This window comes from Propithecus coquereli, unplaced genomic scaffold (genome assembly GCF_000956105.1).
Source record: "Propithecus coquereli isolate 6110/MARCELLA unplaced genomic scaffold, Pcoq_1.0 Scaffold1, whole genome shotgun sequence".
Taxonomy (NCBI): domain Eukaryota; kingdom Metazoa; phylum Chordata; class Mammalia; order Primates; family Indriidae; genus Propithecus; species Propithecus coquereli.
The window spans coordinates 9,898,760-9,909,118 of record NW_012133857.1 but is presented as its reverse complement, the minus strand read 5'-3'; the positions used below and the strand labels follow the sequence as shown (position 1 = coordinate 9,909,118).

Genomic DNA, 10,359 nt, shown 5'->3' with positions numbered 1-10,359 from the left:
TATTGTATATTGTATAATATTTTGTTGTATTATTTTTTAAAATATTAAACTAAATGATATCTTTTACTTCCATTTTTGTGGTTGTATTACTGTCCAACTGGGTTCATTGCTGCTGCTCAAAAGGAAGCCAATACACTGAGACAGCAGGGGTTGCAGTGGAGAAAGAGTTTAATATTGCAGGGCGCTGAGTGAGGAGATAGGAAAAATTTCTCGAATTCATCCTTCTCCTTGAGAATTTTTGGGCCAGGATTTTTAAAGATAGTTTGACAGACACAGAGCCAGGGAATTGGGTCTGCTAATTGGCTGGGGATGAACTCATAGGGTTGGGAAGCAGAAATTGTGTGCTGACTCGGTTTCCAAGTAGAGGGTCTCAGGACCCGTTGGGTCAGTTCCTGAGTATGGCCACTGGTCTGGTTGGTGTCAGTCAGTCCTACCAGAATGCAGAGTCTGGAAAATATCTCAGGGCCAGTCTTAGGCTTCACAATGGTGATGTTATGTATGGGAGCAATTGAGAAAGCTACGAATCTTACGACCATGAAGCAAGCCAGGGAACAATGGCTGGCTATATATACACACATATATATGTAATTTTAAACTATGCCTATACCTTTGCAGAGTTCAGGTCCCTACCACCGTTCCCACCTTTATTAGTTTTATAAAGGGTGGTTTCAGTTGATTTTTGTGTTGCCCTTGTATTCAATACCCTCATGAGGTTCACTTTTTATATTAGTTTGCTATGGCTGCTGTAACAAATACCACAGACTGAGTGGCTTAAACCAGCGGTCCCCGACATTCTTGGCACCAGGGACCGGTTTGGTTTCAGGCAGTGATGTCAGCAATGGGGAGGGGCCATAAATACAGATGAAGCTTCCCCCACTCACCCTTGATTGCTTCTTTGTTGCTAGTCTCATGTCTAAATTTAAAGCATAACAATGGAAATTTATTTTCTCACAATTCTGGAGGTAGAATTCCAAGTTCAAGGTATCAGCAGGTTTGGTTTCTTCTGAGACCGCTCTCCTTGGCTCGCAGATGGCTGCCTTCTCACCGTGTCCTCACATGGTCTCGCCTCCGTGTGTACATGTCTGTGTCCTAATCTCCTCTTCTCATAAGGACACCAGCCATTTGGGTTAGGGCCCACCCATATGACCTCATTTTACCTCAGTTACCTCTTCAAAGGGTCAAACTCCAAATACAGTCATTTCTGAGGTACCAGGGATTAGGGCTTCAACATATGAATTTTGAGGTGAGGGGGCCCAATTCAGCCCCTAACACTTATCAAGTCCCAAAATTAACCTGTGGATTCTTTTGGGTTATCTACACATAGAATCATGTTATTGATGAATAATTGTATTTGTTACATATAATATATATATTTTTAACCTTTTATTTTTAAATTGAGATGAAATTTACACAACATAAATATAACCATTCTAAAGCAAACAATTCAGTAGCACTTAGTGCATTCACAGTGTTGTGCAACCACTACCTCTATCTAATCCCAAAACATTTTCATCACCCCAGATTAGAGCTCCATACCCATTAAGCAATGCTCCTTATTCCCTTTTCCCCAGACAATTCTCCCAAGAATGATATTCAAGCAGGCTGCACCTGAGCTGTTCGGCCCACATAAGTCAATAATCACTGCAGATGGGTTATTTAAGCCAGATTAAGTTGAGTTTTCTGCCCTCCTTTAGCTATGTTGCTGCTCACTTCCTTGGTTCCACCTGTTTCCTGTTTGATTCTGGTCCAGTCTGCGTTGTCTCTTCTCCTATCTTGATGCTTCACCAACAGCTCTGCGGCCAGGGCCCCTATGAGTGGACTTGTCCCCAGCTAGGACCTCTCTGTCCCCTCCTCATCCTGACCTTGAGAGCAGCTCACCATCTGGACTGCCCTGGCCTTGTTGGGGATATCCTGGTACTTTGCTTATGTCAGTAAGCTCTTCGTTCAGTATGTGAAGAGGCGCACACTGGTGATAGCTCTGATAGCATCAAGTACCAGCAGAAGGCCATGAGGGAAATTAATTGGAAAGACAGCACGTGACACAAAATGGACTAGCTTGTCTAAAACTGGATCCTTCTAACTGGAACGAGGCCATAGTGAATTTAAGGTTTTAATAAAGGGAAAAAATGACATTTTTCTATCTTGATTTCTGAACACGTATTTCCCCTTTTCCTTTCTCCTTATCCACCCATGAAAATCATCGGATCTGAAACCTATTTTATGATTCGGTTTCTAGATAAGCCATCTGGGTTTTCCTGAGAAGGTTTTCCTCTGGCTCTATACAGGCCCCAGGTGAGGTCTGACCCAAGAGTTGCCATTGGCCTGGGCTTGGTTTGTGAAGCTTTACTTTCAGGTGTTCAGTGTGCCAGTGTTCCAGGGTCACTGCTGTGCCAGACGGATAACAACACCTAAGGCCATGCTTCTTGGACTTTCTCAGCAAACATGTTTAGTGTCAGGGAGTCAGGTGAGTGCATACTCCTGGGCACATTTAACCTGCCTTAGGTTACTTAACCCCAGTTTCATTATCTGTAAAATGGGGATATGCACACCTACCTACAGAGATGCCCTAAGATAAACATGTACTATAGCTCTGGCACATGGTAGGCATTTGGGAATGTTACTGCCTTTCTACATACCTTTTCCTCTTGGGGCAGGGTCAAGCAGCATGCACTCATTCACTTATTCATTCGTTATTTCTTCCGCGTGCCAGGTAATAGGCTAGGGGCTACGACTACCAAGAGTTGGACAAATGAACAATGAACATGTCCTGTTCTCAAGGCCTCACAGTCAAGAGGAGATGGACATGTAATTCGGTGAGTTTACTTAATGTTAGAGGGTCTGTGCTGAATACGCTGTGGTGGTGGAAAGAAATAAAGGGTCACTTTTCTAGAAGTCAGAAAGGGGAATAGTTATTTGCAGGGCAAAGGCAGAGAAGCATGAATGGGCCTGGCTGAAGGAGGGCACAGGAAGGGGCATGGCTGGGCTGACCAAGTGTGATGGGGGCAAGCAGTGGTGATGCTGGTGACAGGTTAGGCCTGGGGGCCAGCAGAGACAGGCCACGGAGACCTTGTATACAAGGAGTTTGTCTTCTTACTGTAGTTCTGCTGAGAGCTCAAGCAGGAGAGCGTCCTGAGCAGGTCTGTGTGTTTGGAAAGATCTCTTTGGTGTCAAAGGGACAGGAGGCTGGTGAGAGAAGCTGGGGGAGACCATTGCACTAGAGCACTGGGGGAGGGAGGGGGCAGCTCGATGGGGAGAAGGCAGAATCTGCAGGGTCTGTGATGGTTCCGTGGCGTGGGACAGGTGGTGGTGGCTGGTTTTGAAACGAAATATGCAGTTTCTAGTCTCCTAGGAGCTTAGAAACCAGAGATTTGTGTATAAGGGTACACAGGCTTCTGGATGTGGCACATAATTTCAGAAAGATCACCAGCTTTGTGCCTCATAGGCCTGGGGCCAGTGACGGTGTCTGCCTGAGAGCAGGGAATCCTTAAGCAAAGAACTTAACCCCTTGGGCCTCATTTCCTGGACAGTGAAATGACTTGAGTAATGTCTCCCTTTCAGTGTTGTTTCCGGCATTAGATAACACATAGAAAGTGCTGGAGACAGTCTGCTATGTAAGGAGAGTAGCACATTTTATCTCCTTCTACTTGCTTCTGATATGTTCCAAGTTTTGATATAATGTTATTATGCACCTAGAACTGTGCCAGGCACAAAGTAGGCACTAAAAAAATTTTATCTATTACTTCTGTGAGTGTGTTTTTTATTTTTATTTTTTATTTATTGGCTTTGTGTGTGTATTTCATTTTAATCCTATAATAGTCATACCAAAATTTGAAAAAAAAAGGATAAAATTAAACCAAAATAGCTTTCCAACCATGATGTCACCACTATAACCTGAAGAGTCTCCAATGGGAATTTTAGGATTGGCATTCTTGATAATTAATTTGGCTGAGTGGCAAGACCAAACTGTCCCTGGGTTTCCTGATAGATCCAGTGCGTTGGCAAAGTCATCCTCCAGGGGGCGATGGTCAGCATTATGTCAAGACTGCAGGTGCACCAGGTGGATGTGTACAGCTTTCAGGGTGCAGGTGACGTTGCTCACAGAAGTGGCACTGGCTCAGTTCTGAGTTCTGGCCTCTTCCAGTTGACTGCAATTATATTTTTGGAGAGGTTTAACTTCCTCCCAGAGAAAAACTAAGTAAATATGAATCTTGGAGAGAAGGGCACAACATTCTGCCCTGTCAGGATCTTTAGTGCTCCCTGTGGCCAGTCTTTGTGATAACGGAGCCCCTGTCCGGGAATTTCCCACTGGGGTTGTCCAAGTCTGGATTCTCTGACTCGGGGAAGTGTGGCCCAACTGAAATAGCATGCCAGCCTGGTGTGTAAGTTGAAATATTCTAGTAGTCACATTAACGAAGTACAGAGAAACAGCTGAAATAACTTTAACAATATATTTTATTTAACTCAATATATTCCAAATATTATCACTTACTTTGTTAAAATAAAAAATAAGTAAGACATTTTATTTTCAAAGATAGTAAGTCCTTGAATAGATGTGTATTTTGTACTTACAGTTCATCTCAGTTTGGACTAGCCACATTTCGAGTGCTTAGTAACGCCACGTGGCTGTGGCTGCTGTGTTAGACACTGTAGCTCTGCTGTTTAGGAGTGTCGCATGTGACCCACGAGGGCCGGTGCAGCCTTCCGCAGCCCAGGGTGCTGTGGTCCGGGTGTTTAGACTGCAAATGTGAAGTAGCGAGCCAGAAGCCCTGGCCACCTGCTCCCACAGCAGAGGGAGGCATTTAGTAATGATCATCGAAGTGGAATGCAATGTTTGTAAACTTTCGAGTTTTTCATTCTTCTATAATTATGTCATAAAATGAGGGCGGTGGTTAGGGGTTGGTGAGACCAGGGATTTTCTTGGAAGAATGCTTTGCTGTGCCTGTGACTCATGTTCTGACAGGAGCACTAGACTCAGAATGGCTGTGAGGAAAGCATTTGGTCCCCCTACGGATGTCTGGCTAAGCGCGTATGAGAAACTCCTTTGGATGTGGGGCAAATATGTACACATCCCCACGGAGAAGCTGAAGCAGGGTCTTTGCATTGCATTTCAGTAGAGCCTCTGAGTCCAGCTGGAGCTGAGAAAAGTCTTGAGCTCCTGGACACCAGCTGAGGTTGGTAATTATAAGGCTGTGTATGAGCTGGGCTGATTCCAGCTGTGCGGGAGCACTGGGAAGGGAAGACCACAGGGCACAGTTCTACCTGATGCCCCCTGGCTGCTGAGAAACTGGAAGGTCTTTCTGGATATACCCAGCCCAGAGACACAGAAATCTCTGCACAGTGAATTTAATATGATAGTAACAATTCCTTACATGAACAAGAGTACATTTTGTATTTTAAAATACCTCCTGGTTCACATCCCTGACTATGAATCAGAAGCAATTGTGGAGCATGCTGAAAATACTGGCCCCTGAACTGCACCCCAGGCTTACTGAGTGAGAGCTTCCTAGGAGGAGAGGGGTCCACAAGGCCATGCTAGTGAAGAACCAGTCCTGGGTACCCCTGCACCAGACTTTGCTAATTCCGGGCCGTTACCACTCACTGTGTGATGGTTAGAGGTACAGACTCTCAGCCTGTCTCCGGTTTCCTGCGAGACACACTCTGCATTTTAGTAAGATCCTGGGTGGTTTGGATGTAGGGTTACTGGATAAAATACAGGACATCCAGTTAGACTTAAATTTCAGATAAACAACAAATAAGTTTTTAGTATAAGTATGTCCCTTGTAGTATTTGAGACATACTTATATTGAAAACTTATTTGTTGTTTATCTGAAATTCAAATCTAATTGTGTCCTATATTTTTATTTGTTAAATATCTCACCCTATTTGGGTGCACATTATAGTCTGAGGGGCCCGGGCTCTGCAATGGCCCACTCTTCTAACACTAGCATCATAAAGACGTCCCATTGCATGTTGAATGCATTTCTGGAAACTTTTTTCCCCATTTAAATATGATTAACCTTTGAATATTTAGGTCTCTCATAAATTGAAATAATATTTAAGTAGTATGTAAACTGAAACTGCCTTTTCAATTTATTTTCTTTTGGGTCTTTTGGTTCAGAATGCCAGGAAAAAAACAAAACAAAACAAAAACCAAACTATCTAATAAGTCGGTAACTTACATTATTTATCCAAAAAGAAAAAGAATTTTAAAACCCTATCCTAAGTAATAAAAAAGCACATCCAACACTTTAGAGGTATGATTTAATATAGGTATGATTTAATATAATATTTAATATTTTAATGCTTTAATATAGTCACAAAGATTTATTGTGCTTCATTAACAATTTAGTATATACATTTAAATAATTTAATTATGAATGTCAACAAACAGAAAATATTCCATATAGAAAATAGTCCTTTTAAAATAATTTTTGTAGTTAGCATTATTTGTATATATCAGACAAAAGGTATTTCTCAGTTTTAGGGGTAAGGTACGTGAGGAGCCGTGCCATTACAGGGCAGGAAGGGGTTGTGAGGACTCTGGGCGCTGCCAGGGGCTTGATTACTGGTTATTGTCAGATTTCACAATGTTGGCTATCAGCAAAACATATCTGCCCAATTAGTAAACTCTCTAGAGAGAGCCTAAACTCACATACATTTTAGGAAAGTAAAAAGAAAGAGATACAAGGATGAAATTGAGACCTTCCACGTCCATTGCTTCCAACACGGGAAAACTTACACTCCCTTGGTCATGTGGCGTTGTAATCCTGCTTCTTTGGTTCCTACCTTAGAGTGTTAAGAACACGGAACCGGTGCCTGCTCTGGCCCTGTTGTAGTCCCAGCCTTAGGATTTCCAACGTGAAAGGGTGCAGCGTGAGTAGCAGCCGTGCAGCCAGTCCTGGTTCCAGGGCTCACGCTGGCCGGCGCGGTCCGCTCTGTGCCAAGCCCTCCCCAAAGAAATCTGTTTTGTGTCAGGCTGGGCTGAGTCACATAGAATAGATAGATAGTTTATCAGCACATGTCCTCCAGATCATGTTATCCGCTTACAAATATAGCCTGTTAGCGCACAGGCACGGCAGGCTCCGGGCAGCCCCGGCTCTTCCGGCTCGGCCGTGCTGCTCTGCGGGTGTAAACAGCGGATTACGCGCCGACTCCGGGCAGGTGGAGGTAAGGGCGGTGGTCGCGGTGGCCTTCCTGGGTGGGGGGCAGGGACTGCGGGAGAGGGGAGGGCGGGGCGCGCCACCTGCGGGGAGCTGCGCCTCCGTGCGCTCCGCTAGTTTATGTCCTCCCCCGGGGCCGTGGTGACCTCGAACCAGCCCAGAGCTAAGTGTCCCTAATGGGACAGGGGCTGAGGACTAGGTACTGACCTGTGTCTTAGGTCAAGGACTACAACTGAACCGGGAGGAAGGGGGGACGCTGGGGCGGGCGCGGGTCACTCCGGAGCCTGCTTAGCGGGCTTCTCCGGCGACCTGCCCTTGGCCACCGCTGAGTGCAAAGCGGTCTGGTCCAAAGCGCTGTCCGGGGGAGATAAATCAACTTTGTTTGTATCCTCTGGCGCCCAGAAAAGTTTGAGTGACACCTGACCCTGAGCTGGAAGAGCGTCTCAGGGCCCTTGCACGGGGTGGGGCTAGGCGGGCGGGGTGGGGTCCAGGGTGGAAAGTGATTGGACACCCAGAGAGTGGTCTGGCTTTAAGCGGCTCAGCCCTGCTGCTGGCTTTTCTGCTGGACCAAGGCCCCCCAGAACTCAGGGATGGGAGGGGGTTCACCATTATTCTTCCAAAGAACCTCTGCTAGCCATGCAGGGTGGAGAAAAACCTCAGATGCTCAAGTACCTCTTGTTTTTATGTTATATTTAATTGGTGACAATGACCCTGTCTTAATTTCTTTTCTTTTTTTCTTTAAATAATTGACCTTTTTTGAGCCTTACTAGGTGCCAGATACTGTCTAAGCACTTGGTACAAATGATCACATGTAACCCTCTTACCAACCCGGTGAGCTTGGTGCTGTTGCATCGTGTCCACAGGACAACACTGGGGCTCAGAGAAGTTAGGCCACGTTCTCAGGGCCATGCCACCAGTAAGCCAGCAGGCAGAGCTCCAGCTTGGCAATCTGGCTCTGGTTAGGTCCTCTTAATCCTATCTGGACCTTCTCTCTCCTGGGCTGGATTTTCTAGCTTAACAAATTTCCATAAAAATAATCAGGTGTCCCCAGGGAAACTGATCATGTGGCATAAATGATTTGGCTGACTATACTAACTTTACTTGAATATTTGGCCCATACTTACCCCACTGTTTCTCTTTTTATTTTGAGACAGGGTCTTTCTCTGTCACCTGGGCTAGAGTGCAGTGGCGTCATCACAGTCCACTGCAGCCTCAAACTCCTGGGCTAAAATAATTCTCCTACCTCAAACTCCTGAGTAGCTGGGACTACAGGCGTGTGTCACCAGTCCGAGCTAATTTTTCTACTTTTTGTAGAAAAAAACAGATGGCCATGGCACACCTCTCTGTGCGGGGTCTGCTTTTATTCAGGCTGGTCTCACACTCTTGGCTTCAAGTGATCCTCCCTCCTTGGCCTCTCAAAGTGCCAGGATTACAGGCATGAGCCACCGCGCCTGGCCCTTACCCCACAGTTTCTATCAGAAAGCTTACTCTGCGTTCCAGTGGCCTTCAGTGATCATGCCAGGGGCTCATTGCCCCTGTGGAGAGCTGGGATCTCACTCTCACTCCACAGGGAAGTCTTGGGAGGATTTGAACCCTGTGGCAGCATGATCTAGTTTCTGTTGGAAAATGACTGTCACTATTGAGTGGAAAGTGGATTGGATATGGGTGAGTGGGAAGCCAGGAGACTAGTTAGGAGACTTTTGCACAACCGAGGCAAGATGTGACACTAGGTGGCATTTGAGTCACCATTTGGCTGCCATATTATCGCCCCCGTTGTACTTGGTATCTCCAGAAATTCCGTTGGTTACAGTTGTCTTGACTCTGGCAACGCTGCCGATATGGGTCTTCAAAGCAAGGACACACCTGGAAGTGTGTTGTGGCCTGGAACTGGGCAGCCCAAGGGGAAGAGGGGTCCTGGGGTGCCTGAGGGGCAGGAGGGGAGGAGGGAGCCAGGCCTCTCTCCCCAGGGTTCAGGTGACACTGGCACCATCTCATCTCCTCTCCCTCAATCCTCTCCACCTCCAGAGGGAGCACCTCCTCCCAGACTCCTCCAGATGCTTCGCCATGCTCTGAGATGTTTGCCCTGCACCCACTCTGCACCTCCTGCCTCCCAGCCCAGTCTGTCACTTGACAAGAAGGGAGAGGACTAGGTCACCAGAAAGTTCCCTCCTCCCCCGGCATATGACTTCTGAGTGGAGACTAGTGCTCTGGTGCCAGGGGACATGTTTTTCCAGTCATGCCCTCTGGCTCAGGCGAGTGGATGGTTCTGTAAAGTGATTCTGATATAACCAGGTTGGGGAGGGGGATACAGAAGTTAACCAGCCAAACCCGCACTGATGGCCCTTTCCCTTCCTCATTGTCCTTGTGGGACTCTCCCCCGCCCCTCCCCTGCGTCCCTCCTCTTGGCTCCCAATCAACGCGCTGCTCTGAGATATATCCCTTTATGCCGATGTTCTCCCCTTGAGACTGGGAATTTGGAGGCATGGACAAGACCTCAGTTTTTCTGCATTTGGGTGCCCGTAAATATCAGTTATTTAAGATTCCCAGGAATTGAAAAACAGAAATACATACCAAGTAAAATGGCACAGTACACATGATTTCTGTACTGAGGTTCCGAAGCAGAAGCCTGGCATCTGTAGCCCTTGCAGGACTCAGAGCCTCCTCGTTTGATGTCTGTGACACACCTCTCTGTGCAGGGGCTCATATGAGGTGATGGAGACTATATCTGCCACTGTGTGGCCTGCTTAGTGTCGGGTGGCTGAATTGATGGGCGCCAGGCTTCTGCGGCTTCCCGGTAGCTGCTCCTATCAGTAAACTGTGGCTTCATCCATGGACATGTGAAATATATTAATAATTGAACAATCATCTATTTAACTTGCATTAAGTGCTGTAATGTGAATAAGCTATAGATGGATAGAGAATGTAACGGGAGGGTCTTCTTAGAGGAGAAGGCCGGAGGGCCAGACTGAGGAGAAAACATTTAAGCTGAGTTCGGGGGTGTGGGGAGGAGGCCATGGGAATGGGGAAGAGTGGTCTAGGCCGGAGAGCAGTGTGTGCTGAGCTCTGAGGGGAAAGAAGTGTGGTGGACACACACTGAGGAGGGGAGCAGTAGTAGTGAGGCAGGAGGGGCCGGCTGAGGACAGATCATGCCAGGGGCTCACTGCCCTGTGGAGAGCTGGGATCTCACTCTTATTCCGCA

At 46.6% G+C, this 10,359-nt stretch overlaps 1 protein-coding gene across 1 annotated transcript in view; it reads left to right on the top strand.

Moving 5' to 3' along the window:
- The first annotated feature begins 7,147 nt into the window (after positions 1-7,147).
- The window catches only part of LRRC2 (leucine rich repeat containing 2), a 60,341-nt gene continuing 57,129 nt past the window's right edge, over positions 7,148-10,359 (top strand). Inside the window, exon 1 of the mRNA XM_012637649.1 lies at positions 7,148-7,167. The gene's annotated coding sequence lies outside the window, so the exon portion shown is untranslated. The remainder of the gene's footprint in view (positions 7,168-10,359) is intronic.